The following is a 26,312-nucleotide window of genomic DNA, read 5'->3' on the forward strand; positions in this document are numbered from 1 at the left end:
AGAACCCGGATCTCTCCTAAAACAAAGAGATGTTTATTTCCTCCGAAAGCATCTCGCACCTTTTCATGTGGTCTGATGCCATGAAAAAAATGTTACCGAGATATTCTGAAGGTGAGCAGAATAAAGTACTAAACCGAAACACTGTCTCACATTTCTTCAGGCATTTCATTAAAAAACATATTGGTCATTGATGTTTAGCTAAGTGGTTATAGTTGCATCTCTTAATACAAGATTTCGTATTTTTCATTGTTGATGGAACAATTAATTGGCCAACGAAACATTTACAATTCCAGAAAAAGAAAAAACCCTAGCCAACTTAGTTGAACCGACAAGCACAATCTTCCGTCTAGGACGGATTTATATCTTCATGCTGGTAATATGCGTATATGATTTAGGAGTATTCCTTTTTTAATCCACCATTGAACCACAGGTTTTCTGGAGTGATATAATTTTTTGTAGGAACGTTTTCCAGACGCTTGAAAAGGAGGCGCATAGTAACCTATCATCCTCGATAAGCCGTATAGAGTCCCACGTACTCTACGATTCGCTGCATCACCATAGTTGATTAAACCGCGGTTATGTGTCCGGTCATATTGCAGCAGATACTTGTTCGACGATTGCCGTGCTATTGACACGAAGCGCGACGTTGTTTTTACGGTTATATATTTTTTCGATTCTTTCCTTCATTTTATGCTTGACAAAATGTTCGCGTGCTAGGCCTTCATTTACATATCCACTCAAGCCAGGATAAAGGCTCTCTGGTAGAGACTTAAAGACGGAGAAGTATTGAAGGAGATTTTTCAAGTGGATACATTTTTTTTGGTACTTGTACGAAATTTACCCATTGCCGAACTGCACTTCGCGTCATTTCGCTACTGCCATTCTCCGCTCTCAGAGGATTCGTTCTGCCGGTGGCAAGCTGAAAGGATCGACGGTGTTACAAGACGCCACCGCGTGCTTGTCGTCGTAACGGTGGAAAGATACGGGAAAGAATATGGAGGTAACCAACCATAACTGACATAGACAAGACCTACATAAACGAACAGGAGTGGCAATCCCAAAAATTCCCAACCGGAAACGCAGCAGCAGCAACAGATCCGGCATACGCCAACTACAGTTCGACGCCATGTATACACCCGCACAAACATTCACACGTACACACACGAGGATACACTTATTCATGGACGCAGATATACAAGCTCGGTATCGACGACTAGAACTATGCAAGTGAACAGGAGTCCGCGAGGAATGGGACGGCGGCTTTGGGCATGTCCTAGCTGGGTTCGTGGCTGTTGTCGCTTTTGGAAAGAGGCCAACGTAAACGTGAGCAGCAGCAAGGCGTAAAATAATGCACCCCCAGGAGCCATTCAGTATTCAAACACAATCCCAACGCTGTATGTTCGGCCTCTAGTTTTCTTTGGATAATTTCGTGTCTTATTGCTAGGGGTCGAAAGGGGGGGGGGGGGTCGAATAGGAAATGGATTGACACTATCGCGGTTTCAAGATCTAGGATTTATACCGGCGGAAAAAAGAGTAGTCAGAGTCTGCAAAACTGAAATGGCCATTTGTCATAGAGAGAAGAACAACGGAAGAAAGGACCGTGGGGTACCAGCGTACTACAGGCTAGTAGTAGAAATAATTTAAAAACAGTGGGGAGCTCAAATTGTAGTCGTGTGCTGATCTTCTTATGGCGACAAACTCGTAAAAGTCTTGGAATCACTATTTGCGAATATCGTAAACGGTTTTACTATTATTCTTTTAATAATTTTTATTTGAATATTATCAACTTTTCTTCATAAATTTTTAATATATTGCTGACCGATAAACTATACATCAGACATCATAGAATTACTTAGTAAGGACTTTCAAGTTTTGTTAAGTAAACGGTGAGATAAGAATAGCATATGGTGATCCTATATACATCACCTAACGTCATCAACAATATGAATGAAGTCAATGCCCGAATGTTCTAGGACAGGCGTTAAATAGCAAATTGTAAAGGACAAGGCATAAGAACATCTACTTTAACTAGGAGACACTCAGCACTGAGTCTGCTATACTTTCAAGGTAAACAAATAAGATTCACATTGAATAGTCGATAAACATGGCAACACTAAAATACAAATATCCACTTTTTACTTTGGTGTTGAATCGGTTCCAGAATCAGCTAGATGATAAATAAAAATCAGTTAAAAAAAAAAAACTAGCGAATAGAAAGTGATAGTGTTTACTTTCTCAGTATATTTATTAAAGTCGCTTACATTTAGTCGTACGTCCGCTTGAACGGTGCGGTGTTTTATGTATGCTAACGCAAACCTATTAACAGGCCGTGTTCACGTATAGAAACCATATGAACAGTGGACACGACTAGATGGCTTACTTCTTTTGTTACGGTCAAAAATAGTAAAATAAAATATATACATGCAGCAACCCTTCGTTTTCAGCGTCTTCGTATTAAACATGTAGTACTAGTACTACCGAAAGTGACTATCAGTCTGTTAATACTTGTATATATAGGACTATATGATCGGCATATGGGTCTGATGACGCTCCGAAACTTTCCAAGCGATATGTAGCACTGAGAGTTTGAAAGGCTTTTAACTATTCAGCTGGGAGCCTGAACAAATTTCGCCGTACCGCCGAATCCTTTTTTCGGGTTAGCCACTGCCAAGTAGGGTTCGGAAAAACACACTAAACGGTCAGACCAATCTCGAAGCATAGCTTATGAACCCCATTATTATTGTACCGTATCATAAACGTAATACAAGGTATGCTTGACAAGGTCTGCAGACCAGCTTCTACTGGAGGCCAGAGCAGAGGTACGAACAACAGTTTCGGTACGGCCTGCAAAACACTTTTTAACCTGTTGCGTCATTTTCACGTCTAATCCTAGAAGCAAACCAACGCGCCAGTGTGTCTAACATCTGGAAAATGTCATTTGTTCCCAAGTGAAGCAACGAAATGCCACTGTACCTTCCAGGATCACCAGATGTTGTATCGCATTGCCAAAAACCGTCCAGTATATTAATTGAAGCTACGTCGGGTCGAAGTGTCGTTGCTTACTTCTATCTGAACATGGAGCGAATCGAAAAATTATCGATCGCTTCTATTATTTTATATATATATATATATATATATATATATATATATATATATATATATATATTAAAATTGGTACATAGCAATGATGGTTCAGGCAAACCTCGAAGTTGAGTTTCGTCTATCTTTCGATGAAAATTGAAATCGGTCCATTTTTATTAACCGTAGGGTAAGGGTACAACTGACTCGGTCTAATAACTAGAAACACTAGGTACATAGACCTAATTCAAATTCGGGTCATCTGTATGTCACAAAACCATATTGGTCACAATCAAAAAGCATGTTCATGTTCTGTAGAGACAAAGTTTACAAAAACGAACGGAACCTGTAATTGTTTAAAAAATCCACTGACGTTACGAGTTTTGTGTCTACGATCAGCTTATCTAGGCTTAATTCCTACGATTAACCTTAATAACGTTATAATAAGCACGTCGATATTGTACGCAACAATTATAAGCCCCTACAAATACAAATATACCACTAGATTTCACATCATCTTGCCAAAGATGAAATCAATTGATAAGAGAGATACAAGCTCTAACGATAACGCCCCAGAACTGTGCCGTCCTGTACAAAATGGTCAGCGATAGCGTTTTACGTCCGCTGTCGCTTGCGCGCTCACGGAAACAACACACAGACTACCTGCGGATTCTCAAGCGACGCTCATAGACGAATTCTATTATACCACCCAGCGCACTGTCGCTAAAATAAAAGAGGCTAGCCACCAACATATAATGGCGACAATATTAACAATACGGACATCAAGGTACGTCTTTAGCGCCTCAGGCTTGCCATAGGGGTATCGTCCACCGATTTAGATGACAAGATATAACAAATCGATGTTTCATTAGCAGCTGCTCAATGTGGCCACTTGGAAAGACGGTGGGTCAAGACGACATAAGCGACGACCCAAAACGACTCGTCAAGAAGAAGCGTAAGTGATCAGACCATCTGAGCTAAGCGGTAGACGAGAGCACTGGTCGTGAAACGCAAGCAAAGCCGACAAAACAGCCGGAACAAAGTAATAACACGTAATGATAAGTGTGTGGCAGTAATAATGGTACTTCAAGGGACCACCGAACCAGATAATGCTGAAGCTTATGGCCCGATATTTAATTGACGAAAAACAAATATAACACATACATGGTATCTTTTGGTATTGGTAAATTTTCTGTCGCTTTAAATTATGATATGGTGTAACGCGTACGTTCCGACGAAACATAGACAGAGAGCAAACATTATTTGAAGTTCAATTTCGTATTGGCCAATTCGCGAAAAAACGAAAAGTTAGACTATCATTTGGCCAAGTATGGTATATCGTTTTAGCTGAAAACCAGTCCTACTTTTGGCCTTCCTCACGCATCAAGTACTACAGGCCTGGAAAAATTGACCTCACTCACACGATTCAATGTGCGCTTGTATAATTCAGCCAGTCACTCATCAACGTAGTACAATTAGATAATGACCAGCGTTTTTTTCCTGCGCTGTTTCTAATTAGTTGTCGAATATTTGGCAATAATCTTTGCCTACTAGAGGCGAACTGCAGGTTCAGTTACTTCGAAACAGATAATATATTATTCTCCGAATTATTTCTGTTCGTCAATACCAGAGAGATCGAACTTTGAGCGAGCAGTGTAATTAGCGTTAGATCTGGAGCATGAAACCACAATACAAAAAATATCTTTTTTCATATGACCCTCGAAACAAAAATTGAATACTGTTACAGTCTGAACAGGGTTTATATATATGCCCTCTTTGGTAATGTCCGAGTACGGACTAAGTACAACGAATCTGTGCCCTCGAGGCAATTGCTACCCTGACAAGGTTCGGGGTGTTGAATAAACTATGAAATGAAAATAATCCTCAAAAAATCTATTATTTTAGTTGCACGTGAGAGCTATTTGCTTTCAAATCGCTTTCTGTAAACTAATGATGTCTTCCCTACCCGCACTGCACAGGCACAGACGACAACAAGATGGCCTGAAAAAATCACCGGTCGGAGAGCTACCATAATTGTTTTTATTGTCGACATGACATGCGCATTATATAATGACGACTCGAGATGATATGCCTGATAAGATAAGACATCTTCACGCCATTCAGAGTCAATTAGTCTTTTATCTGCCATCTTCGACGGAAATCGGCGTACGTGATAACGTCAGCGACATTTGTTCCAACTTACGATCTGGATGATCCAACCTGACTCTGTAGTTATTAACAATTAATCAGCTTTGCTCCTACAAAGGCATGTGACCTAATATGTCTATGAATTCGCTGATATGTCAGATTGCGCCATGGCGTTTGTACCCGGATCGAAGCTTGCCATAGCTTGACGGATCTTGAGATCCTAAGCCATTTTGTAAACAACGTACAATTCAATACAATATATCAAGCAGCAAAATATGCACCACAAGCTGATCAATCTTTAATACATTTTCGGACCCCAATGTGTGCCCCCAACGTCTTTTATTATATTGAAGATAGCCATGCGGTCGGCATTCGACGTGTCCTTGGCATGGTCCATAGGCGGGCGCCTGACATCTGATGACGAATTCCTCAAGTTTGTGGGACTATTGTAGCAAAAAGTCTCGTACTCGAACGTAAACTTATTGCCAAGGATGTGTGTCGATTTTAATGAAAATATCCTTATTCTAGACCATAATGTTGAGTGTCACTAACATTGTTTATCATTGCTTTGTTTTGCCACGTTTACTAATGTTAAAACCCTTCGGAGCGATAAGCAACAAAAAAAGGCTCGCCTGGAATGGTACTAACCATTATTAATAAGCGTATAGAGGGGCCTTTTTAGTCGCCGATATATATATCACGATGGGATACGAAGGAACCCGAATTTCAAGTTTTTTAAAAGTGCTGTAAAATTATTTGACAGCTGTTAAATAAAGCTTAACATCTGAGTGTCGCTTTTACGTAATCGAAAATAAAATCTAAAGTTTTCTATAAAAATCCTATAAAAAACGATCAGTTATGTACTAAAGAGGTTTTTGTGATCCGTTTGTTCCTCGATAAAAGAAGAAGGTGTGTTTGAAAGTCCAATCCAAAAACGATCACAGCTTTCCTAAGCAAATACCACGCTTTTGTATTAAATCGATCTTAAATGCTGGTGTTTCTTGTTACCTCTTCTACATTTACCAGAATCCACCACCCCTGGGATTAATGCTGAGGTACTGTAATCCAACCAAAGTTAATTACCTCTTAGATAACGTCAAACTAGTATCTATTGGGCTCAATCAATTATCCTTTTAATATCCTACGAGAGCATAGGGAAACCTTACAACAGTCCAGAGCTATATTCACGAGCATTAGGACTAAATGTGCTGCTTTTTAAAACTTACTATGTAGTACCAATTTTCAAAAATGGTGACGCACAACGATTGCCGGCCAATCTTTATTTCCTACTCGTTCAGTAAGCTTTTCAAATAAATGCTTTTCAGCTTATTCGAAGAAAGACACGGCTTTCCAAAAGGTCATAGAACCTTTCCACTTACACGAGAATCATTTGATGAACGTAAACGGGAAATGAATCAGTGCTTGACAATTCCACATGCCCTTTTAGAGGCGTTCGACTCTAGGTCCCTGCAGGCAAAAGAAAAAGTGGGTCGCATATAGCTTTGATGATATCACCTGCACGCCAGGACGAACTCGATGTTTTGGCATTATAGACGATACATATATGCACATGCATGTTGGAGTCTAACAGGAGTCTAACTAGCCGGGCCTCTGACCTTCACTATTCATCAGGGACGCGAGATGATCCATGGATCTATCCGTTGTAATTCCTTAAAGCTAACTAACTGTACACGCCACCAATAGATCCGCTTTCATAAGGGGGTCGAACCTCGCGGATATCTGTTAACAGAGCAAACAATAACCCTCTAAGGCTTGGGAGGTGACTTAAGCCAACTGGCCAGCAATAAATAATATCCCCAGATCTGCATTCATGCGCTCTCATTCGTTAAACGCAGATTTGCTTATTAGCGGTCTAGCGTAAATGGCTAGCGTGTTTAATGTCCACTTAGATATTTGAAGAAGATAAATAAAATGTTTCCTTTTTGCCCTTTTGCCGGATAAATCTTTCAGGCTCCTCAAGCCCCACTTTTCTAGCTTTAATCATTCCACCCATTTCTTCCTACATCGTTTTCATTGTTAACATATCTTCGAGATCTTGCATAGCGTCGTTCCTGATGTTTGCGATTTCAGAGTACCAACAAATAATAGTGATAAGGCGGACGCATGGTTCATGCAGGGTCAACTACCGGTCTCTCTGTATTCAGAATTCCCAGGGACTTTTTACCAAGGTAAACCTGGGCCTGCAGCGAACGATATTTAGGCTCCTCGTAATAACAACCTATGTCATGGTAATGGTACTGTTCTTTTTTTAGTATGGTATCAATCAGTACTATGACCCCGGCCAGATGAATGTACAAACAAGAAAAGTATGTGTATAAACTTATTTATTCCTTTTGGCCCATTCAACTCTTGAATGAAAGAGAACTTCACCTTCAATCTATGTTCATCTTTGATCCTCCCAATCGTAACTGCCGTGATACTTTACATATAACTAAATATAGTCATATAGTAAGTGACATATTGTTATTATGCCTAAATTTTTCAAGAAATTCGCAGCTTTTCCTACTGCATGCCTAAAGCATGATTACGTTTCGTCATTGGTGTTGCGTAGACTACGTGAGCGTTTTAAAGAGTTATTTAGGCGGCAATGTTATCGTACAGATAGCTGCCTTTGTCTTTTGGTGTCTGAATGAAATTTCTGATCACCGTGTGAATGTGACCTTGATGCGCTTTCCCGCTGCACCCAATGACAACAATTGACATTTGTTTGGTCAGAACATTGGCAAGCGATGACTGCAGTTTGGAGATAAATTTTGCGTGCGTCTTTTTATACCTGAATATCCGATCTTGCACACCGTCATTCCAGAGCGAAGCGACTGCTTATCAATGTGAAGCTTTGTATTCATACATCTCGTTAATAAAGCGTGATAAAATTTAATGACTCAAAGATTACCTAACTAACGTACAGCATCTGCATAACTGATCACAGCAAACTGTTAAGAAGATCTAGCTGAAAACGGATCTTTTTCTATCTATATGCATAGACCCGCAGAACTTCATCTCTGGTTTACAGCGCGGTACATTGCGTGCGGTTAAATTTGTGTGTTTGGCATATCATTTTGGTGAGTTTGATTTTTTAATATTGGTCTTCACCTCACCTGATAGAGACAGACCCCTTCGGTTACCTCGACACTTCAAATTTTCCTCGACTTCTTTTTATCAGACCGGCCCCGTTTGGTACGATTCGTTTACAACTACTGAGATTACGAGATAAGGATGACACGGACCGCAAACCTCCCGCTGTTCCGAAGGGACCAAACACCCATCGGAGAGAAAGGCGGCGGTAAAGGGAAGTCAACTAACAACATTGGTCTCGATCACATTTCCGTGAAATTACCCCAGCCTTAGTCGATGTATATTATTACAGTCTTTTTCCTACTAAAAACTCACCATTAGCGACGTTCGATCTTGTCTATGAAGCGTTCGGTCACATTAATCTTTCACAAATCCGATTGTAATTGTTTGCTAGCAATCCCCCCAATGGCAGCATAAATGATTCACTTGATCATTTACCACTGTGACTTTTTTTTAGATGGATAGAATAGAATATGGCACGGTATTTCGGAGCAGTCGTTCTTTGTGGGTAAAAGTAATCTTGAAATAATATCATCGCGAGCTGAATAAGTTGTCCTTAGATTTGGTCTGTTCTATCTGGATCAATCCGACTGACTGATGTGTTGTCATATATCGATCGTTTGACGTAATACGGTATTACGATTTAAGCAATGACCGACAGGTGCACGCCTCATTCAAAATGCAAAAAGGTTCACCTGTGAGTCTTGTCGATAACACCTGTCGCAAAACATTGTGACATTCGACATTTTTATGTAACGAGGACCCGACGAACTAGACGGTGCCATAACGTAGCGATCAAGCTCACCTGCAGGTTTCTCCTCAGCTGTGTACACTAAGCGGACTTGAAAATAACATCGGCGGCAGATATGCCTGGCCCGTCGCTCGGACCTGACCGCTGAACGAAATCTGTAGATGGCAGAGCTGGAGATAGTTCATTCGGGCTCGCCTTCTAGGCATACTTTTGTCCAACGACCCGAGTCGCCGGTTGCTCATGGCTTTCTGTGTCTGCGGCTTTGCGAAAGGCTCCAAAACAAATTAAAGATCAACCAGGACCGATTATCGCGGATCCGCCAAGACGCGCAACTCTAAGCCGTCGTTTTATGGCTCGCTAAGCTGCGCAGAACAGGTCTATTTCAAGCAGTTGCATTATTAAAGCTTTCCGTGAAATCGGAGTTTGCAAGAAATAATCTATTTCTAGAATTCAGTTACTGCGTGTAGCGTTATGCCTTGAATTACCTACAAAGGCTGCGTGTCATACTTAGATAAAACCATTCTATCCAGGTCTCCGAGGAATTATTTTAACACAAACTTCGCTTTTTTTCTTCAGTTCTAGCAATGACATGTTAGTTTCTGTAGCGAAGAATAAAGCTCTATTTGCTCACACTACTACCCTCTTCGGTACGTGCAGGGACAGATCGAAGCTTCGTAGAAATAAATTCTTATTTAGACCTACACTGAAAATGGTAGTTCTAAATAATAAAAAAGTAGCGTGTCAGCGCACGTTCTATCGTTCGGAAGATGTTTGTTTACCGAAACAAACAACTATGACGCCCTGTATCGCGCCGGCGCGTCGCGCACACTCGACCACAAATTAGTCAATGTCTGCTTACGATGCCGCGAAAGATTACTACGCACATCAGTTGCAATAAAAACAGGTCCCCATCATGTCACGAGGCACCGCTCGTTTAATCCAGGTAAAAACGACAAAGAGCACAAAAGCGCTTGCTGTGGGAGCGAGACACCTTGCCGAATGACGGTGTTATCGGTCGCAGTTACCCATTTTCGAGCGGGCATTTTTGTCGCAGAAAATTAGCGAGGTTTTGACAAATACTGAAGTATCTCCGCTAGGGATGCGCAATTGATTTATCAGATTCTTCAAGAGCATTTAGAAGATGGAGGCTAAGGATGAACATCGAAACCGTTATTTCAGGACATACCATTGTGCCGTAACAAATTATGTAGGATTCAATATTGCTACTAGCACGGAAAAGAAAGAAGCTGTGATTTGAAAATGCTTAGTTATATAGTGTACCTACATAATGAAATACCGGCAAAACTTCGCGCCGCTGCGAATGCTAATACATCCCTCACCAGCGTCGTTTGATTCAGCGTGCTCTGTAACGTAATTCATATTTGTCAAACTCATCTAACCATCTCTGGCCAACTTTTCACTGTTCACTCCAGTCACCCGCTCTGCGGCTCGAGCTCCGACAGAGATAATCTGGGGAATATTCAGGTTTAGTGCCGGTGCTATTCCCACGACATTGGACTCGTGATGAGCGACCGCGTTTTGCGGTGTCGGTAGAACCTCAAATGCAGCGGCATCCAGCCCGCTATTGTAGACTGTTTCCGCAGCGATCTTCCTGTGTGCACAAAGCGTTGCCCAAATCGGAAAGTATAACACAGTGCTGCATGCAAGGTCAACGAAAAGTAAACAGAGGTACATGGACGAGAGGAGGACTAAGTAACTGTCACACAGGCCAAGCCTATTTTAAGTAATGATCCTCGTTCGTAGATCTGCTTGCGCAATCGTCACTCTAAGGCCTGCGTTACTCTAATATCCTGGCTGGCCGGCCATAGCTAACGCCTGCGAAGTACGTACCCGACATAACTGTACAGTATGAATCAACAAATTGATAGCGGCATGTTCGCACGTATGTCTTGCTTATTTATTGTCAAGAAATACTTACCGACTAAGTAGAAACGTCGATTTCGATTGGTTCGATTTCAGATCGATAATGTCCAATAACACGTTCTAAATGTGACGGCAAACCGTAACATGCGAAAGAGCCACTTCAGAAGCTTTTGACCGACGTTTTCAGATATACCTGCCTGACATTGGGCAATGTCGCCCTTTATATAACTAAATTATCATATCCCTCATGATTTCGCTCTGTGCATTATCAAGTTCAACCCTAACAATTTAAATAGTACTACTGCTTCTTCTTCATCAACGTCTGCATGAGTGACACGTAATATTATTGTTGTTTATGCTCACAAGCTGCATCATTCTGAAATGGGCACGCAGTAAAACTTCGTCCATTAAACATCGGTCCATACTAAGAGCTCTGTTTACGATTTTATGGCGATTTTATCGTAAAGAGCAGATTTACAGAGTCCATAGAGAAGGCTGGAGCATGGTAAAGGACTGTCTGGCACAGTACAATATAATATGCCCGTGTATTCAATATATACTAGTCAAATATTCTTTTATTTATGTTTTATGTCTTCTATTTAAACTGCTGGGCATTACTACAGATGGCTGACCCCTAGCACAAGACGAGGTGTGTCTATTAGTGGATTCGAACCCGGACTACTACGTGTTTTTTTACTCGTTGAGATTAGAAAGGTCATAAAAAGTTATAGGTTACCCACGGGAGCAATGTATGTTAATCGAGATCATGTTTGTGGCTTTTATTGATAACAAACGAGGGAGAGAGAGAGAGAGAGAGAGAGAGAAAGAGCGAAAAGATCTTTATACCAGAGAGATTTACCCCTATTTATTCGCCCCTATTGTCTATTAGGCCGTTTGAAGCAAGAGCTAAAAAATCAATACTAAATTTGTTCATCATTTCACCGAACTGGTCCAGGCAAACTACCTGAAGCATTATCCATATACAATGGCGATTGTATAACAGAATTTCCATAAAAAAAAATTTCCTATTTCCCTGAAAAATACTGTAAGCGTGAAACCTTGAACTCAAAAACCGGAAAGGTTTCCGGAGATAGCATTCTGCCGGAAAAGGAGTGACACCACAGATGTCTCTACCACTCACCTACCAAAAACACAAATCAGTCTTCCTTTTCAAGCCGCAATCAGGGTAATGCAAGCAGCGTGTGTCGATTTCCCTTAAAATTAAATAATTCCAGTGGCGAATAAACGTAGATGTATGGAAAAACGGCATTCTGTATAAAAACCCTGCGTAACTGTCGAACTTTCCAAGCCTACACAGGATTTCGCACATAGTTTCTATAAGCCAAACACGGGAGTTTCAGCGTACAAGACACAGAGATACATCTGTGGTTACACTAAAACAATCGTAAAGGTGAATAGTTTTTTTTCCGCTAGACAATGAAAACTGCTAGACAAATCGACTATTATTTGTCTTTATTCAGACCTACTCGAGCTAGCACCACGGACGAGATTGGCCGATCGATATATCGTATGGTATACAGCACATTGACGAGTGACGGAAAAACGTCTCAACGCTATGTTTTTATTTTTTCTATCCAGTCACCAACCTGCTCATTGAGAACCGCCGCCGCATCCATTATAATCAGAGTAATGTCTTAACGCGCTCAATTCCAAAGCAAGTGAAGTTTTAAAATACGGATTTCGATGTATTTGTCTTTGTTGTTTCTCGTACGTATATCGTCACAAGAAAAAAATGCGGGAAATAATCATCAATCGTATTTGTTGTTTGTTCGAATGGGCACGGTAAAGCCTTGTAAACGTCACCAGATACAATCGTTTTTGATGGATAGACATTTTTACTAGTGGGACGTTGTATCGTCCTTAAGGCCTACTGGATAGCTAGGACGTGGCATTCCTGACACGTTTCATCTGCCGATATGACTAATTGTGGCAAGTCGGCTGCCTCGAAGGCCGCTTTATCAATGAACTATGAAGCTCTGCGGTCGCTCCTACGCAAACGACACCTACACATAGTAATTGTCCCGTTACCGGTTCAAATAATCATAGACCAAATAATATGTCGGCAAAGGTAACTGTGTGCAAAGATCGGAAATCTTGTGCCGTATGCTGAAGCTAGTCATATGCCTTCGCTCGTGGCAGAAAGCATCGATGATTTTTTGTAACGAACGAAAATCACTGGACCATTGGCTGTTGGATATTTTTGATTTTGTGTTATATAATAGAACGTCTCCATTGGAAGGTTCCTATCTTAAGAACACAGTTCTTCTACCTGAACAGAGTTTTTCCAAGAGTCATAGTTCTATACCAGCTAATATATTAATCGTATTGGATGTTTTTCATCGAAAGATCAATGCTATTTTATAATTATTACGAGTTTTATAAGCTTAGAAGATCGATGTTTAACCAGCTACTGCTTATTAGGGGCCGCAGGGTAAACGTTTCATATTCTAAGCAAAAGGCAAAACATCCATAGAATAATCAGTTATTACGTACTATCTTCGTTAGCTAGAAGAAAGGGATCTTCTATCAAAGTGACTGAAAATCTTCTTAATTCTTTTAGAATACATTATCCATCGTCCAGTTTCGGTCCTGTATAAGGCGTATTCGACTCATTTGAGCTATTTCATTTATTTACTATTTAAGTGAATAATGTGATAAACGCAAAATGTCTAATAGAATCGGCTGAACTAGGTAAGAATCGGAGTGTCCATTATAAAATCAAATAGTTCAAAACTCTGCCGATCTACTAATCATTACTTGGACACCAGGATTACTAGGACTAAACAGAGGAGTCATTAATTACACTTACTCGATTTCTAATGTTTTATATTTGGTAATTGTTTACAATAAGCCAATAAGACCGCGTTAGACAATGCTGTCTAATCACCTTAATTAATGTTTGATAAACATTCGCCAAAACGTTCGTTTTGGTAGCGAAACAATGTAGCTACGGTTTTGTTGATCGCCTGATGGGGTTAGAACCTCGTGATTTCATACAGACCCTATATATCCAGTTAAAATTTTAATCTTTTCATTTGTGCCACCTATATTCTAAATTGTGTGGGCCAAGAATTCCCAACGTTCCTGGCTAGAAATTACAATATGTATAAAATTTGACGCCATTACGTTGCCCTGTAATTTCCTAGCTTAAATCGTCTACTTCATCGCTGTTGATACCTTTACGGCTACGCAACTTGCATGCCCGTCTCACCTGCCTTCTTTAATAGATCAACCAGACGCAGATACCTCATGCTCGCTTCTCCCAAGCAGAAAATCGTGTTACCGAGAAAATGCAATGCCCGCCTGAAACGAATTCTCGAAGAAGAAATATATCTATTCAAACAAAAAATATAGATAAGAAGTACGTAAGTAATACAATAAATTGACCACTTCCTGCAGTAAGCTCACTGTCCCGCAAAACATATACAGTGTAGAGACCCTCACAGCGAAGAGCAACTTGTTGCAGGATCACTGCTGATCGGTCGCGCCAATTTGAAATTTAGGACATTTTTTTGTTGAAGAATATCTCGCCCTTAGACAGACGGAGAATGCAGCCTATAAGTAGGAGCCAAAGCCACTCACTACGTGGAAATAATAATGAGAACAATCGGCTTAACTTTTCAGCCATACTGACGATGTCGCAAGTTGCATAACAGCTGCATTCGGAACAGGCCATTGATGGAAAAACAGGCTTTCTCCGAACATATCGACCCTTGCGGTCCGAAAAGAAGGCTCAGTGACTGCCGAATTTGCGGCGTTATCCTGAACTCATCGAGTATCGGGCGTTACGGAAACTTCAAGCGAGCTAACGAACGAGCCGTCGTCAGGGCCAAGACCGATGCTTACGTTAATACAGTGACGAAGATCGCACTAATGAGAAGTCGCTACTTGCGTTATTTGCCTGCGGACGACGACGACGGCGATGATGACGTTTTCGGCTTTGCGCTTCCGGTTATGTACAGTCGAATTTGGCACTGCAATCGGCAGAGAGCGAGCGAAGTAGATTTATATCGTGTGGATTAGATCGTGTGGATCTAGTCCAAGGTATCATGCAGCTGCGACCGTGCACGAAGAACGCTTTGAATAAAAACGTACTCCACGCGTGCGCTAGAGTTACCTTTTGTGGCTTGCTCGACTTTCCGTTGACTTGCAAATCTATAACCCACATATATATATAGATACGTGGATAATAGGTATATATATCTATAACCCACATATATATACATGTTGGTATTCCAAAAACATAAACAATCTTACCTACACGGACATTCACATATGGACAGCTGCATTTATTTAAAGCTAGTCGCTGGTCAAGAGATGGTCAACTGCTCGATGGATAGAAATTTCTTCATTTAGTTCGCATTAATATTTCAGTTAGTTTATGGTAATATGTAAGCAAAAGTAATTAATCTATATACGATATATACATTTCAGTTCTACACCAAACTACTTTGTACAGAAGGATTTTTTGACAGTTCCTGAGCATTATCGAGTTTGGCTTCATTTTGACTTTGCCTCTCGTTAGTTGCCCTATGCATTGGCGCCAATTACTATTATTAAATTATAAAGCTTTTTCAGAACAAGTTCGATACCCATTCTTTGTTCGAAGTTTCGGACTATGACAGCTGCCCGACTATCTGCTGATACATACGAAGATTTCGGCATGGCAGTACGAGCGTAATGGGTGACGGACGATAGTTGTTGTGAAATCTGCGCATATATAGCACTCGTCTTTACCTTTGCAACATGTACATATGCTACATGGGGTAGTAGTACGTATGAAGCCTTTGGTCCATAGCTGTTTTTATCAGGTGGCTTTCGATTACCTTAGAAGTGGTTACCTATCGTTACTGTATTTACAACTCCATTACAAGTCCATTCTCCTGCCTGCCTATATTGTTATATGTTGATGTTGCTTTTTCCTCCTTCCTTCCCCATTAACGAACGAAACGTATAACGCTACTTTTGACAAGTGTGTTCCTGCCACGGCTGAATAGACTCGTAGATACGTAAGGATTTACGGTGCGATGCAGCGGGTGGGGAGTGTAACAGGCAAGCCGGCTCATCTACAGGGGGTCAGAGTCGTGAACCTCAAACAATCGCAGTGTACCGCTGCTATGGTTGATCTGTGGCGTAATTTCTCCGTAAAACATCGATACACGAGCTCGACGGCCATCAAATCTGGAAGTCGTAGAGAGAAAGCTTTAGTCTGAGTATGCGTTTATTTCGGTCCTTTGGCTTTATCACGAAGGATCGATCCAGTATGCCGTGTTACCTAGGGCCCAGCACGTTCCCTAGTGGTAGGAAGGGGCAACCGAATTTTTTCGGTCTTCTTCTAGATTTGAAATATGTTGAAAAAGGTCACCTGCTATTAGTACTGTGCTATTTAGCTAATTCTTTATGGAAGAAGGTACCGGCAAAATGACGAAAATCGCTCATTTAGCAGATGATGCGTGAGACTGTGTTATCCAGTTCATTTCTGTATCCCGCAAGTTTCGATTATTAAGTATGTGCACATTGTCATGTATACCCAATATGAAGTTTGGCGGCTTTAGGATTTCGAAAACCTACCCTAAATCCAATCATCGAGTTGTTCAGATAACAACTCTTCTCCAGGCACGATATTTCGTTAATGACGAAAAATTAGGTCCTTTAAACTCGTCGAGGACGCACGTAACAAAACTACTTACAACGTGAGCTGCCAATGAGACTGGATGTTGATCAGGGTGAACTTCCTAATCCTACCGCGTAAACTAATAATACGCTATTTCTGCTTTCATTCGTCCCGACAAGCCTGAGCTTTAAATTGACGCCCCCTAAAAAGCGCCGTCAATATGAAGTTAGGAAAGCTAGCTAATGTATCGTAATATCACAATTATCCGTTTAACTCGTTTAAATCGAGTGTGTATCGATATGTACAAATAATAAAAAGGTATGTAAGTACTTATAAATATAAGTCACCATTAATGTGTAGCGGTGTTTTACCAATCATTGATCTATTGGCATTTGTTGTCAGGAATAAATCACACTTGATGCAAATACACTTCTTAAAAACTGCGGTATCGTATTTTCTGTGTTCTGCTTCGCACTAAAGAATTATCTCCCCTCTTCATTTCAAAGAGTAAAACGACGCCAAACGTAATACACACAGACAAATTTAAATGATTCTGACTGTTCTAGACATTGTGGGCAGTGTATGCTCAAACGGTACACTTAGCTCTTCTATAGGACGACAGAAGACATCTTAATTCGCTAACACTTCCTACTGCAAGAAGTTGCCAACGTAAACTCTGAATATAGACATCCTGTGAATAGAGCAAGCCCATTGGCCTTTTCTAACAATTTTTCTGGTCTGCAAAGATGGCTCCTGTCGTTCTTGGTTTTATTATTAATATTGGTGCTGCTTTTAGTTTTACCTGTTGAAATCGCTCCTGTCGTTCAGGTCAGGCACCTCTACCTTCTCCTACGGCTAACTGGTCTACACCAAATCCGTGTTTACGCGTACGTTTATACAGAGACAAATCCTAACGGAGGTAGAGACGGGAGGTGAATCGCCCTAAATATGTGTACACGTTTTATACGTTCAACACCCATCGACGCACGTTCACTGCTCGTCTGTTTTGTTGTATCTTCGAAGTCGCTGTCTCCACTGTTTTGGCATTGCTGTGATTGTTACGGTTTTGTGCTTGTGTACGATGTCCATTGGGAGCGCCAAGTAGAATCATCAGCCAGTGACGGATTATCGTTTTCCCGTCTTACGTTGCTTGGTTGTTTTATCAGTCATTGTTGGCTGCCGTTCCCGTTTGCTTTCTTGCCTACGACTGCGTCCATCCCGCCAACTCGTACTCTCAGCCGCAACATTACTACGGTTCACTTCTCATCTACGTCTTCACTTGATGAGAGCAGTCAGAGAATTAGCTGTCTGGGAGGCTTGGGAAAAGCAGATTCCGCCCGTTCGTAACTCTGTACGCGTGCATGCTTCTCATCTAGATGTGTACGCCATAACGTGGCCTTGCACAAACGCCAGCCGCCAGTCAACTACTAGCATACTCAGTGGCAACAGCTGTATGAGCTGAGAAAGGAACAATAACCAGGGTTGGGTCTAGCGGAGGCTGCACGAATTTCAATCGAGAAACAGCAGAGCTGGCCTGACAAACGGCAACAGCTAATTTGTGTGATGCGTCTATACGTGCCCACTGTGGATACGTTAACGAGTGTTATCGATCGATAATTATGATCAGCGAAGGCCTTAACCACACACAGGCCTCGAGAAAGATTTACACGGACGTTACAACCTCGTATCGGTTAGACCTGTAGGACAGAAGTAGAAGAATCTATTCTGTGTCCTTCACGCTCCTAACGCATAGTACTCCTTCGCGATCCGACTAGCAGCTTCAAAGGCTACGACAAATGTTTCCACTTATTTTCGTGTAAGCGCTGCGACTTCATCGACAACTTCTATTGTAACAAGCAACAGCTGTTATACACACATAGAGCAATTGCACCGTCAGAAGGTTGCGCCTACCGGAATTACCCACCGTTACAGTCAAAAAAAAAAAATCAAGCAGAGAATGGTACTGCAGGACACAAAAGACCTCACCTACGAAGCCGTTAAATACCGATTTAGAATTTTTCAATCGGTGAGACACATTTTTGTATTTGACGTTGTTCGATTCGTCCAACCTTATCACAGTAACTGTAAATATTTCGAATCGGTCACGTATTCGGCTAAAAGGCTCAGCGAGTCACAAAACGTTACGCGACGCCTACAACTTAAAAAGAGCAAAGACCCACCTCGTAAATAGAATGCTTTGATATAAAACCGTGAGTCTGGATTCTACATTGCGCGACGCTTTCTCACCATCCGTATGAATTGGTTCTCTATAACTAATAAGCATGACTAGCTATCTCCGTATGGGACGACTTGACAATAAATAGGGTAAAAAAAGAAAACGTCAAATTGCTGCGGCATACACTCGAACCAAAGTGTGTTGAAAACTGGCCATGTGGCAAAAATGTGGTTCCTATGAGTAGCCGGTTAGAATAACGTAAAAATAATTGAAGAAAGCTTACCATCAACGTATAACCAATGAATAAGCGTGGATTTACCATTACGCTTTCGTGGGCAAGCGACGTCCAACGAGTGGATTAAAGGCACGGACCCCCAGCTAACACTTGACCAAGAAGGGCCTCAGCTGGCAAAAAAAGTCTCAGCGACTGATTTTACAATGCACAAACGACATTTCGTATTGCTTAGATTGTTTTCATTTTCATATGAGTTAAGTATTCCACTCCGTTGTACATAAACATTCTGCTATTTCATAGCTTCATGAAGGCTGTGCTTCATCCCGATCACAGAAGTTAGTGGGTGGTAATAGGCAGTCGCAGATGATAATAGGACATATTATTCTACAAACGCACAAAAACGCTGCATATTCGTCGGAAGGAGCCCACTAATTTTTACTCATGATGGTCTCTATTGATGAACGTCCTGATGACGGAAATGCCCGTTAGGTCCGCGCCACACGAACGGGCATTGGAATTCATAGTAGAGGTCCCTTCGTTGCCCTTTCGTTGTTGGTAGCATTAGCAGTAGGCATGGTGATCCGATTTACGACCATGTTTACGACTGGGACGCGGGCAAGCAACGTTGGGGTCATTATAAATAGACATCTATATTTCGGGACTCAAGTGATCAACCCACGAACGTCCACAGATCGTTGGCAAAGCCATAAAACATGTTGAGCACTCGCGCAAGATGGCACAGAAGCCCCGTTGGTTCCAACGGGAAGACTGACACTGGCTATCTTGGATTTTTCGTGAATGCATTTCGAACAGCATCAACGAGAACATTCGGTTGCATAGGTTATTACGAAAATATTGCACAGTAAGAACCGAACGCCTAAAATAATGATTCAATAAATAAGAAAGTACCAGATTATAATAACAACAATATGATCTCTATTGCTAGATCCTTCGAAACACAATGACATCGTTTATATTGCAGTGTGAAGGGAAAAAGCAAGATGTTGGCAAGCGAGACCTCATGTCTCACTAATTGTTGTTGTAACTACTAATACGAGGAAAGGTATTGCACGCTAACCTGACGCTGTCCGAACTACACAAAAAAGACTGCCCATTATACCCCGAAAAATGTTATTTCTAAACCGTGCATATATCAATAGGGAGCCTGGGCTAATGTGTTTATTTTTTTTATAATAATAAGCTTAAAAACCTACGATTATCTTAGGATTCATAAACTGCTGGCTCATATTATAAGGCAGACCATTCCCTAAGAGGATAAAACCAATATACGCAACTTTTCTAATATGGTGTTCGATTAGTCGCCATAGGTCTTTCTTTTTCTGATGGCACTAATGGCTGCAACGGTACTGAATCAAGTAATCACTAATGCAAAACCTGGGAAAAAAGATTCTTCTGTGTGCTTAGAAAACGCTGACCGTTTAGGGATAAGGTGCCGAGTGTTCAACCAGGTCTTCAGCCGATCATCCTAAATAATTGTCACGCCTAGCGATTCGCATAGCAGCTATTAGGATTGTACACGGGGAAGAAAAGGCTAGCTCTTAAAGACCTATAATAATGGGGCTTCCCGTTCAGTTCGAGACATATTAGTATAATTGGGAGATTCGAAAGAAGATCTCATGCTTAACCTCATACGAGGCGTCTGTTCATCACGAAAGAGGCCAGATAAACGAATCCTAGTAAATTCCATGGGGAAGTCTTACATGCGAAATATCCAGTGAGAGCTTTACCTTTGCTAGCTTGCCTTTAGAGAAGAGCAGAACAATTATTATGAGGCACCCTATTGGTATATAAAGAAAATAAAGATAGCCGCCTTCAAATCGAAGCTAGATTTATCGTACGCTGATATACTGCGAGTAGAATTTGGTTCATGTGATGGTTTGAATTGTTTATCGCTGCTTGCGATTATAAGTATCGCAAGTTGTGCCTATGGTCCATCGCCGAACTTTCAAGTTCAATATCTAGGACTCAACCGTCTAATACGAGTGAATAATTGCCTCTTTAACGACCAGATATGTTAAACGTGTTTTCGCATGTTTAGGCCTCCTTCTGAAGACATACTCTAGCAATACATGTCCAACATATACCCTCAACGTTTGCATTTCTCGCTTGCATTGCGACTTGTGTTATATCCGCTTTTTACGGTAAACTACAACGAGTCATTTAGTCCTGCCTTCTCTGTCTGCAACAACATCGACGACGACAAGACGCTTGCGGCTGCAACGAAGCACATTCCTTCGCGGTCCTCGTCATCGTCGACGTCCTATTCGTTCGGGTATCGCCGCTGAGCGACTGTTTCCTAATCACGCACGTCTGCTACTGCCCACCCTACACCGCAATACCAGGAGTCGCATGGCACCGCGAGCAAGAGACGATGCCAACTCCTGGTGACGATGAATCGGTGCCTGCATTCCGACTGCTTAAGACCATCCTCTTGATGAGCTCTATCCTCAGGGCGGAATTGGTCAGTGTGAGAGCAGGCCAAGTTGAAGATTAGAAAGTGTGCCCCTATGGTATATGCGGACGGACCGAAGCAGCAGGAGTGAATGGATATCATCTTATTAATGCTGCCAATCACTATTAGGTTTATTATTAGGACGGTAACGTCTACTAGGGCTAGGGTGACGCAGTGTTTGCTACGCTGCTGTTGCTGCCAGTACTACTCTTGTTACTATCAGTAAGCATGAGCCCGCGTTGATACTTTGATATCGATGCAGAAGTCATAGAAACGAGTATGAAATTCCATTGGAGAAAGCCTCTGAGAAGGAGGATGCAACGCAACTGTCGACATCTTAGATGGTCGTCATGCTGGGGTACTTGTCGACGTTGATGGTGGGTACTAACCCATCGTGACGGCATCCACGCAAGAGCCAAATTATTGGTGCGCACTGATTGCTGGGCACTGGCTGAATCTGATGACTACTAGCCGTATAGCTTATGGAGTGATGAAGATTGCACTCGTAAGAGGCTGCCAAATACATAGATATAACGAAGAAATGTGCGCCAATATTATATTAGTATAGACGTAGGTGTCGAAAGCCTGAAGTCACAATCGAGTAACATTTATTGTCTAGCAGGGTAAAGTTGATAAACAAAGAAATATTGAATCAATGCAGTTTATTGATGACCGTATTTCGTTCGGGCACACACATCGTGCCGAATGATTTGTATTTTTTAAACTGTTTTAAAAATTTCAATTTTTTTAAAACGAATTTTAAACGTAATCTTGAGGAATAAGGCGTTTGATTTTTCAACTTAGTTCGTGCTACTTACGAAAAAAATCATTTTTACACACAGAAAATTACCCACAGCTGCTGACCCCCCAATAACTGTATCTGCGATTTCATTGCGGAAACAGACACGTATTGGTGTGCAAATGTCTCAGTTTGCTAATAAAAATGTGCCATCCATTAAATTCCGTATAAATGAGCGGTTTTACACTCCGAGACACCGAGGGATACCTGCTTCCGTCTATCCCTACGGCGAATTTAGCTAGCTCTCACTGTACAATTCTTAAACAATGCTTAGCTAATAGTTAACATCATTAAGCTATAATATAGAACGGTAACGGGTCATCTCACTATTTTAAGGTGATCCTCAGATAAGTACAATGAGCCAAGTAGTGAAGACTATCGCTCTCACACGTTCTTAATAGATGAGAACACCTTGAGCACTGCGTGACCTCTACTACTAGTGGCGCCATATTCATCGATAGCACGCTGAATACGTGTTTTCAGACACGGGCAAAGTATTATTTAAGGCTTAAACAGTACCTTCCATTTATTGTGCTTCACTGAATGCTAACTCCTCACGACAGCGATAGTTGGCCTCGATTACGCAGGTGAGCTTTTCTCCGTCCGTTTTGTTTGCGCGACAAGTGAAGAACGCTTGTGCGATTTAACGTTGCCACATTCGACTTCGTATACCAAGGAGGCAATTTCAGGCTTATCGTAGGTCGCTTGTTAGTACAGGCACTTTTTTCGGTCAATTTTAAAGGAAATAGGACTTTGTTCATTCTGATTAGCTTGTCTTTCGCTGGTAGAATGAAGCTGCGTTATACTCCATATACATTTTATTCGTGTCTTATTTAGGCCACTGCAGGGTGGGATGCCCATAGCTGAGACCTCGTTAGCCCTCCCGCCAATTATATTCGACCTTACACTTGGGCTATATGATTTATTTACTACTCTACTAGAAAAATTAACAGTAGAGTTATTAGTTAGTTATTCCGGATGCTAGATTATTCTATATTCTTTTCACAAAACGTTCCATTTAACTAATGTAGAAGTGACTTATACGCTGCACAATATTTATTATAATGAGCTTTCGTCAAATACTAAGCAGCACAATTACAAAACCTCATTTGCGCGTCCAATATGGCTAAATCGAATGTGATATAATATCACGATAACAAGACCCCGACAAAATTTCGCTGGATTCGTCCCATTTTCCGTGAAACGTGGGTTTATCAAACACTCCCATTAGAGATAAATTGGCACCTTACAGCCAGTTCTCAGTCAGCCGTAGAAGTATAGTAATAACAACAAGCTTACGCGAACCTGACAAACAATTTTCCAAGCGATCGTGTATAATGAAGCTCTCGATTCAACGTTAATTGAGGATTGTTCCTAATATAGGTCGGTGACTCAAAAAAAAAGACACGAGTACTAAAGATCGAAAAGGCTAAGATTAGCATGGATAGGTAGAGTCTTTGATGGTCCTATCTGTTGAGTATCATGCGCATTAAGGTAAGCAATCTAAAGGAATATATCACTGTGTATTAAGGCAAAAGTGGCCTACACCTCTAGCTAGCAATAGGCCGTCCGACGGACTCCGTAGTTTCAATTTTCAACTTACCGTGGAACACGTCGGATAAACGACTCCTGTAAGCCCGCACAACTAAATAGCATACATTTGTTCTTGATGGCCCTATTTGCTTATGTATTTTTGATATAGGAGCAGAAGCTTCAACAAACTTCAGTTAGGCGACGTCTAACCGCGCCTGAGGTTTGAATCTGTTAGATGTATAGATAGGCAAAATCTAAATCCTGAGTACATAGGTTTTTCATAACGAGTCCTTTTCTTAGATATTCCTACAGTGCTACATAACGCTAGGCAGTGCGTACTGACAAGAGATGCTTTTTTTAGTAGTAACATAGCAGGACAAAACCTTATCGTATCTCCTGTCAGTTGCTCAATAAAAACACTTGAATAGGGCTTGAATCAACAGCCGATTGAGCCTCAGGACTTGTGTGCATATATATGTATATACTATACTGGACAGGATGATATCTCTATATAATAAAGTATGGAACGCACCACCACATAACTAATCGCAATAAACACAGATCTCCCTCCTATCATCTATGTTCCACTCGTCTAATTTAGATATTCACACAAACACAACCACTCGGATTCTATAGGAATTAGACATACTGCTTCATGTCTAAATCTAGTGCTAGATCAATTTATCTAGAGATCTGTAGACGTTGTTGTCACCGAGATGTTATGCTCGACATAATAGAAACATAAAACATCTCGACCAAATTAGACAGCTCAGGATCCGCGTAGACCCATACGTTGGTGGTGTGCCTAACTCTGAACCTTTTCTTGTTACCCAGCAGTTAATTGGCCTGATGTGCGTTCACAGCGCTCGGTATAGCCCGAAACGCGATAGTTTTCAGGTTATAGAATAAATTATGAAGCGGCCATACCAGCCATTATAAAGAAGTTTGCTAAGACAGAATTACACAAGATCTCTCGATATTCTCAGAGTACTGTAATCTTTTTTTTTTTTTTTTTTTTTTTTGCTTTTAACTTAAACGTACTTTAGAACAACAAGAGAACATTTAACACATTTTTAGACGATTTATAGCTATATAGTTTACATTTGCAGCTAAATCATGATACGTATCATGATTTAGCTGCAAATGTAAACATAATCAAGTTAAGTTGCCTCAAACAGTAACAACTTACTTGAAAGACATGTTTTGAAGTTCTCAAACACCAACATTTTCCGACAGTCCGAGCATATTACTAGTATTTCTAATGAGTACTTCATTTTTCCAGCGTAACATTTATGCCAAATTCACTTTTTGCATTAAGCCGGTTGTGAATTAAATTTGAAAACAATTCTCTAGCCTCCGCACTATAATTATAGTGCGGAGGCTAGGGAGCACATTTAAAATTCAATTTTAATCCTGTAAGCAAATTAAAGTGAATAGTCCTGTGAAGCAATTTAGCTATAAATAGCCATAACGCCAAAGATCAACTGAATCAGGGATGCCTCGTTTCTTTTACATAGATGGCGAGCTTTTTTATGGCGGCAAAAATGCCAGACTCAGTAGTGAAATTAAGGGAAAGAAGTTTTGATGATACAGCTGTTTATAGAAAAAAAACCTCTATAAACATCATGTACATGCGGTAACCGATAAAGAGAAATATCCTGAAAGCAGTCAATAGTTATGATCTGCATTTCGTTTTTAATTAGATGAGGTTTTATTTACATTAGCGCAAGGTTAAGACTTACTGATGAATCCTCGCTATGCCAGCACACGCATCTTGAAAGAGTACGCATTTTTGTCTAGTTGTTCTGAAAAGTGCGGGGTCTACAACGGCGCCCTCTACGGCTTCACTAGAGACCTCTGATGGCCTTCGGGCGCAGTGAGGGAAAAACGTTTGGCGGGTATTGATTAAGCGCTTTAGTGGAGGGGAGAACCCACATCGAACAGCGAAAAATCATTCTAAGGAAAGAGAGTTGGTTTGGGTGTGTGTTAGATCAAAAAGAGCTATCGGAACAGAATGTCGATTGAGCATTGGGGTAGCGGTATGTATCGAATGTCAGCGCGCCGTCTACAAGCGAGTGAGGCAGACGAACAAATCGACTCTGAAGTGCTCAGGAGACAAAGCTGGGGGAACGAATGGGTGGTATCCGACGTTCTCGCCTTAATCGAGGCACAGCGTTCATGTATGTTTGATACGCTTGAGTACGTTTGCGCGCTGTTTGTTCTCAGGATACGCTTGATATACTGATCTGAGTTCACAATGTGCGAGGTTGTTCTACTCATCAAAAAAATTCTAAAGGTAGATTAATACTTTAAATCCGAATTAATACTATTCTGGATAGAAACTATTATAATCCTAATTAAAAGAGAATTGTCGGCTCCTGCACGAGACTATACAGAAAACTGACTACAATGGAAGATTTAAAAGTTATTGAAGTTTGCAAATCAATAGCTGCCCGTTATCAGCAGTATATTGGTCAAAACAATAATATACATGAATATCCGTG

The 26,312-nt window shown here is 41.1% G+C and overlaps 2 long non-coding RNA genes across 4 annotated transcripts; one reads left to right on the top strand and one right to left on the bottom strand.

Annotated features, from left to right (window-relative positions):
- The first annotated feature begins 3,726 nt into the window (after window positions 1–3,726).
- Window positions 3,727–5,909, top strand: LOC147754332 (uncharacterized). The gene is made up of 3 exons (XR_015317851.1): window positions 3,727–3,865; window positions 3,954–4,033; window positions 5,058–5,909. It is a non-coding gene; the product is annotated as an uncharacterized LOC147754332 (long non-coding RNA).
- A 7,878-nt stretch (window positions 5,910–13,787) lies between these two features.
- On the bottom strand, window positions 13,788–19,546 carry LOC111254738 (uncharacterized). 3 transcript variants are annotated; one of them, XR_002675159.2, is made up of 3 exons: window positions 19,052–19,542; window positions 17,395–18,455; window positions 13,788–16,159 (listed from the first exon to the last, which is right to left on the bottom strand). It is a non-coding gene; the product is annotated as an uncharacterized LOC111254738 (long non-coding RNA). The 3 variants fall into 3 exon arrangements; XR_015317222.1 differs by having other exon boundaries at window positions 17,395–18,289; window positions 19,052–19,541; XR_015317221.1 differs by having other exon boundaries at window positions 17,395–19,546.
- Between the last annotated feature and the right edge of the window lie 6,766 nt (window positions 19,547–26,312).

The sequence above is a fragment of the Varroa destructor genome, unplaced genomic scaffold, assembly GCF_002443255.2.
Source record: "Varroa destructor unplaced genomic scaffold, Vdes_3.0 BEIS01000007.1, whole genome shotgun sequence".
NCBI classification, from domain to species: Eukaryota; Metazoa; Arthropoda; class Arachnida; order Mesostigmata; family Varroidae; genus Varroa; species Varroa destructor.